Raw genomic sequence first — 6,920 nt, forward strand, 5'->3', positions numbered from 1 at the left:
TTTGGCTTACTGATAGCGAGAGAAGATATTGCCACCGAATTTATGTAAAATGCAATAAGGAATAAGGATAGTTCAGAAAAGGATTAAGAACTTCAAATATCATTAGACATGTTGATTGATATTTAGTGGCAACTAGTTGAAAAATTGTGATAAGAAATAAAAGTTAACTGTTATGGATTGTTATATGCTACTTTTTCCTACAGTAAAAAATTCAAATTCAATTAGAATTTTCAGCTTCTTTACTTTTGTGTCTTTACGTGCTTTTTATTCTCACCATTTTAGAAATTTAATTTATAGTGGGACCGGTAGAATAATAATTAATGCGAGGGCCACTGGTCCCAAGGACCAGTTTAATAATTCCAACATGAGGGGTCACTGGTCCCGAGGACCACTAACAAAATTCAGCTTATTTCCAACCCTGGTCCCTCACCGCGTTCGAAAATGGCAAATCGGAGCTAACGTTTTCGCAGAAAGCGATTTTTGGTATTACTCCCATCATAAGGATTAAGAAGTATGCAGCGATCGTCCAGTGTTACGAGAAATGTTTAGCGTCCCAATGGCAGAGCTTCCACCAAAGGTTCACGCAATTGCTTGTTTTCTTATCATTTATCATTTGATTTGAAGAAAGCCTATTTTTTTGCGACCACATTGACGACGTCTATACAAAATGCATTAGAACTCTATGCCTAGCTCTCAAAATATCCCGAAACATAAACTCACCGCTATGTTTCAAAAAACTCTACCGAATATACTATTCGCGGCCTCGGTTTACGGCAACTGCAGCTACTCTCAAAAATGGAAGTTAGAACGAATCCAAAGAAAATTCATTTACTTATATAAATCAAGTTCATGTTACGAAACAATGCTAGATAAACTCAAGATGGACACCATAAAGGATACACTTATTAAGAACGATATCTTGTTCCTCCAAAAATTGGTCACAAATAAGATAGATTGCCGCGAATTATTGAACCTAGTAAACTTCTGCATTCCCAACAAGGTAACTAGACTAACGAACTACAAACCTTTTAAACCTGATATATCGTCGACTCGACCCTAAGCCGCATATTGGATAATTATAACAAATACGGCACTAAAGTGGAAATCTTCAGCAAGAAAAGACTCACTCTCCAAAAGATTGTTTTATAAAAATAATTTTTAAAACCATTATTATTAGATTTTTAATAGAAATGATTTAATTAACCATAGAAATTTTAATTCTTCTAAAATTTAAATTGCCATCCCCTTAACTTAATAGTGCCAAGCACTAAACGGTGTAAATCCCTGTAGGACATTAACATTCTACCGTTGATTTGCACAATAAACACTATTATTATTATTATTATTATTATTATTATCATGAATCAATCGTCTTATATACAATAAATTTCCAACAATAGTTAAAGAGGCATACGCTTGAATTCAAACGTCGACAATAGCTTTTTAGGAATAAAGTTTCTTAAAACGATTTAACAAGAATGAAGCTAAATTAAAGACAATTAAAATAATTAATATCATTTATATTTATTTATTTAGTTATTTATGAAAAACCTCTTAATTTCGTCTCGATTCAGAGAGCTTTATTTTGGTTTCCCAACTTATTATAGGGAGTTTAGTGAGAACAAAAAAACATTTAAACAAATTTCAGAAGTTTTAAATTTTTCCTTACTTTATAATTTAAATACTAAATAAATCCTACATTTTAAGTTTCTATTTCCACGATCGGTCGGTCAATGAAATAAAAAAAATGGACCTAAGGTATTTCGTAAACTATATTAAGTACAAACATGTTATTTGGCTATAAAAGTAGGCCTATTAAAACTATTAGTTAATGAAAATTCAGACTTCTACCTTTAACCAAAACGAATATACCAGGGCTTAAAAGAGCCTAAAATGCTATAAGAAAAGAGTAGTTGGAGTACTTTCTGCAAGTGCACAGAATGCTTAATTTGGCGAACCCACTGCTGTGCACCCAGATAGTTTCCCTCCCAATGAGTTGGTGAATCATTCTAGGGGCCCGACCATAATCTTTCCCGGGGCCCGCAACTTAGCTAAACGAGTGAGAGGGTGGGTAAGCTAAACGAGTGAGAGGATGGGTTAGCTAAACGAGTGAGAGAGCGGGTTAGCTAAACGAGTAAGAGGGTGGGTTAGCTAAACGAGTGAGAGAGCGGGTTAGCTAAACAAGTGAGAGGGTGGGTTAGCAAAACGAGTGAGAGGGTGGGTTAGCTAAACGAGTGAGAGAGCGGGTTAACTAAACGAGTAAGAGGGTGGGTTAGCTAAACGAGTGAGAGAGCGGGTTAGCTAAACGAGTGAGAGGGTGGGTTAGCAAAACGAGTGAGAGGGCGGGTTAGCTAAACGAAAGAGAGGGTGGGTTAGCTAAACGAGTGAGAGGGGGGCTTAGCAAAACGAGTGAGAGGGAGGGTTCTTCTATTAATTAGCTGCCACGTTTTCCAAAATATTCTCCTATTAATTAGCTGCCACGTTTTCCAAAATATTCTCCTATTAATTAGCTGCCACGTTTTCCAAAATATTCTCCTATTAATTTCTGACACCTTTTCCAAAATATTTCTATTATGTTGGTGCAAGGATTGTGCACATAGAATATGATATTAATTTTCCATTTCGGATACGTGGGCGGGGGCACTTTTATTTCGCAGCCCCCCAAAATCTTTAATGAAGTAGAGGCGAACCGTAGTGGTGCAAGCTAAGTTAAGGATGGTGCATGCTTGGTGCAATTGACCTATGTATATTTGGTGGCGATTTGAGCACCTGGGGGGGGGGCAAGTTAATGGACGTGTAAAAATCTTTATTCCATTGGATGATGTTTTTTCACGTCACCCATTTAGTAATCGTCTCGACTAGGGTTGTAAATTTTCCGGAAAAATAAAACGCGGAAAATTTTCCGCTAATCGGAAAAATATAAAACTAGCAATTAAGTGAGCTTTGAGTCAGTTTATGAAACTTTTAAAGATTTAAAACATTCTCCAGTTATTTTGCCATCTTTAGTAGATTTATTAAAGTGCCGCCAAATATTAGTGGTTGATTTTCCTACAATTTGTGACTTTAAACAGGGTTAACAAACTTAATAACATTAACAACATAACACCTCGTTTCCCTTACAATGACGCAGACGATCACTATCCTTTATGCCTGATAATTTTAGTTTCACTTGGGTCTCTTAACGGTTTGGTCTCCACTCTAACGCCTTATACCGTCATAAGAGCAAACAGTAACCCTATGCAAGCAAGCGATAGTCAATGAGTGAGCTTTTCCTATAGAGAATAGGGGTCACTAGACTGTGCCCTTGGACAATTTTTCCCCCTCCGAATTCACCGAAAACAAAATAATGAATGTTTTGAAAAGAAAGGCAATTGAAAAATTTTAAAGTTTTAACTTTTAAATTGAGAAACTGGTAGCGGAAAAATATAGCTCGGTCATTTTCCGCGGAAAATTTTCCGACTTAAAACCCTAGTCTCGACCGTTTGGTGGCTGCACCGCGCGACAGATTTTTCAAAATTTCCTCTCTTGTCTCTTCGGATCTTAGCCCTATACGAGTTCTGACGTCACAGTAGCCTCCTGCGGAAGATGCCCAGTTGTAACCCAAATTTGTGTACTTAGAGGCATGATAAACTTATGACTATAGTAAGGCCTTGTCATTAGCAGACTAATAATTTTAAAAAACGAATCAAGGTTGGGTGAGAAAATTTATAATGCACCATAGACGCCGACGTGATGTGTCTGACTCTTACACGCCGACATATACGTTAAAACATAAGTAACATAATCTAGATCTATCTGTATGTAAGTAAAAGTGCTGACTGGCAGATTGATATTCAACACACAGCTCAAACTACTTGACCTAGAAAGCTGAAATTTTTACAGGGACGTTATTCTTAAGTAGTAGCTGGCGCGCTTAAATAAAGGTTCTTTCCAATTTGTCACCATCTTGAACAGTGGCGGCCCTGAAAGAAAAATACCTTTTCCGTACATTTCAACAGATTCCTTCAATATTTAGTACACGAGTCTTATGGCTATTGGTTTTGAATTATCCGTGGCGAAAATTGTTTTACAGCGAAACGCCTTCGAGAAAGTATTTGATGGAGTGTTATACTTATCGATTTTATTATACTCTTAATTTGACACGCGCATACACCATGGTAGGTGAGTTTATGTTACGAACATCTGCCGTGATTCTTTGGAAAGACTTAAACACATCTACGAGTGTAGCGTACCTGTATATACCACATCCCCAAATTTAATCATAAACAGCCTCCAAAAAATTAAGTTTGCGCCTTTTCATAACTCTGCTAAACAATCATGTTGTATTCTAGTTTGTATAGTTTAAAGTCGAGTAAATTCGTAAGTGTATTTAAATTTATCAAACGAAGTATGTCATGTCAAAACGAAAAGCGCAGAGTAATGTTAGCCGCAGCTCATCGGCGATTATTCGACAGGGTTTTTAATCACGCCAGCGCTAAATTCGTAGACGATAATAAGCGGAAGTGCATTCTAATCCAATTAACTTCAACGAGGTAACTATTTAAATGTTTGAAACAGCATACGTAGCAATGTCAAGTCCTAACAGATATGTTATTATTGGTGATCGAGTAAACAGGGGCCGAGTAATTAAGGAAAAAGCTCAACTTGGGGTAGCGTCTCACTTATAGTTAGAATCTTACTTTACACTAAACTTTGATGACTCGTAACTCTTGTTATACTATAGATACAGGGATGGCCTTTGAGTATGTCATAGTCCTCTTTGCTCCCCATCCAACGAAACTAAAAACGTGGGGTTCGACTAAACAGGGGCCGAGTAATTAAGGAAAATGCTCAACTTGGGGTAGCGTCTCACTTATAGTTAGTGTAGTTTTCGTGTCTAATTTTATTCGCAGAGCTATTTTTCTGTTGAAATTTAAAGAAAATCTTATCATATTTAGTTGAAGACTAAGTAAATGTCTCAAAACATTTCGAAACTTGAGCTTTAAAACGTTGAATATTTTATAACGACTACGGAACGGTACCGCAAATTCGCCTTCCGGGCTTCCCGGTTATGTCGACGGCGAGGTCGAGTCGAGGTCCCATGCAAGAAAATAGTAATAGCCGTCGCCTATTGGTCTGGCATTAAAGAGGTTATCTATGGTTAGGGGGCTCATGATTGGTTAAAAGCTTTTTTTTCATCTGCTTTGTTTTTACTTCGGGAATATCATGAAATCCATGGCCAAAGCTACAGAAAAGTGGGACTTACGTACTTTATGTGTGAAGCATAATCCGCTTTTGGTATTATGAACTTGTCGTTGAACTTCATTGTAACATGTCACTAAAGTATACCTATTAGAAAATATGGTATCACCATGGAAGAGCTTATAAACTGCAAAGCGAGTAGGAATATATTGACACCTAACCTAATTTTGATTAAAATAAAACATTTAATACTCATTACCAGTAATTGCGGAACCTGAAGAGAACTGTGATTGTAGACGATCCGAATTAGTTTGCTCAGCAATGCGTCGACATTGTCGCGGTACTACCTCCTATTATTGTAAGATCGTCAGGCTGACGATGAATATGAACGAAATATTAGAGATTTGTCTTAATTCCAATCTTTAACAATACTAGAATGTATAAACCGCATATTAAATTATATTCATTAATCAACATGTTGAGAATTACAGCTTTGAATAACTTTTGTTTCTTTTAGAAATTAGGGTAATAATATTAGAGTGACCATTTTTCAAGACGACGTCAATAATTTAGGCTTGGAAATAATTATTTTTCGTGTTTATTACGTAAATGAAAATTATCTACTCAATATAGGAATTTCGAAAAGATTTATATATTTGAAATATATTTGACGTTTCCCTTAGCCATTTTCAAGATGGTGCCCAAAAGTATCAGTAGCGCGTCTTCAATATGTTTGTATGATGTTCAGACGGACTTAAACATCATATTTACAAATTTTCATAGTTATTGCAGGATACCCTGTATCTAGATGATATATCCGGCGGCCATTTTCCAAAATGGAGGCCAAACTATGTGATGAATGGCTTTCGGTCCAGGATTTATTAAATAAATAAAAAAAAGTACGATTTGATGTTTGAAAGTACATTTTCAAATTCCATTTTTTAACATAATCGTCTATAGGACGAAAATTACGCCGCTAGATGGCGCCAAAAGGCTTGAGTTGAGGGGGAAAGAAATTTTAATGCCCCCAAGGGGGAAAGTACGTTTTCAAAAAACCTCACATTGGGGTAGTACGACACCAAAGAGAATGGAAAGAGGTGTGGAAGGAATGCCTCAACTTGTTGCCCCTTTTTCTGGTACAGCGCAACTTCCACTAAGCAAAATTAAACGGGCCGGAAGCTCTCATGTACCAATTTAGGAGCAACATAATTATTTGCGCTTGTAGAGCGGGGGACCTGCCACTCTTTGGGATTTATAGTCTCTATGGTAGTACGTTCCCGAAAATCAAAGGAACAACACTCCGTCGACTGCTACAATATTAGGGCAAGTCATAGATGTAGAGCGGTGAAACCGAGGTCGCGGATAGTAAAGAAATGTTTTAGAAAATTTCCGAAGGCCTTTATTAAACAATCATACCAAAGAAGTAAAGGTTAAAAACTGAAGGTTATAAAGGATTAAAAAAAATCCTCTCATGGTATAATAAAACTTCAAGAAGTTTTGTTTTACTAAAAAAACAATGTTAAAATCTCATAATTTTGTTGTCCACACAACCAAAATATTCATTAAGAAAATAAATAGCCCCTAAAACAATAACGTTAATTTAAGGGTGAAACCTTTCTCTTTCATAAATTTTTATAATTGGCCCCTAAAATATCAACGATAACTTATGGAAGACCCCGGTCGCAACGGTAATAAAAGCGCCATCTAGTACACATATTGGGTGAAAATATTTCCTCTAC

General features: G+C 36.4%; 1 long non-coding RNA gene across 1 annotated transcript in view; it reads left to right on the forward strand.

Annotated features, from left to right (window-relative positions):
- LOC149634784 (uncharacterized) overlaps nucleotides 1-6,920 on the forward strand; it is a 333,137-nt gene that overhangs the window by 115,932 nt on the left and 210,285 nt on the right. The gene's annotated exons all lie outside the window — the stretch shown is intronic.

Source organism: Phalangium opilio, unplaced genomic scaffold (genome assembly GCF_054372755.1).
Source record: "Phalangium opilio isolate 3A_F unplaced genomic scaffold, DU_Popi_V2 ptg000098l_1, whole genome shotgun sequence".
NCBI classification, from domain to species: Eukaryota; Metazoa; Arthropoda; class Arachnida; order Opiliones; family Phalangiidae; genus Phalangium; species Phalangium opilio.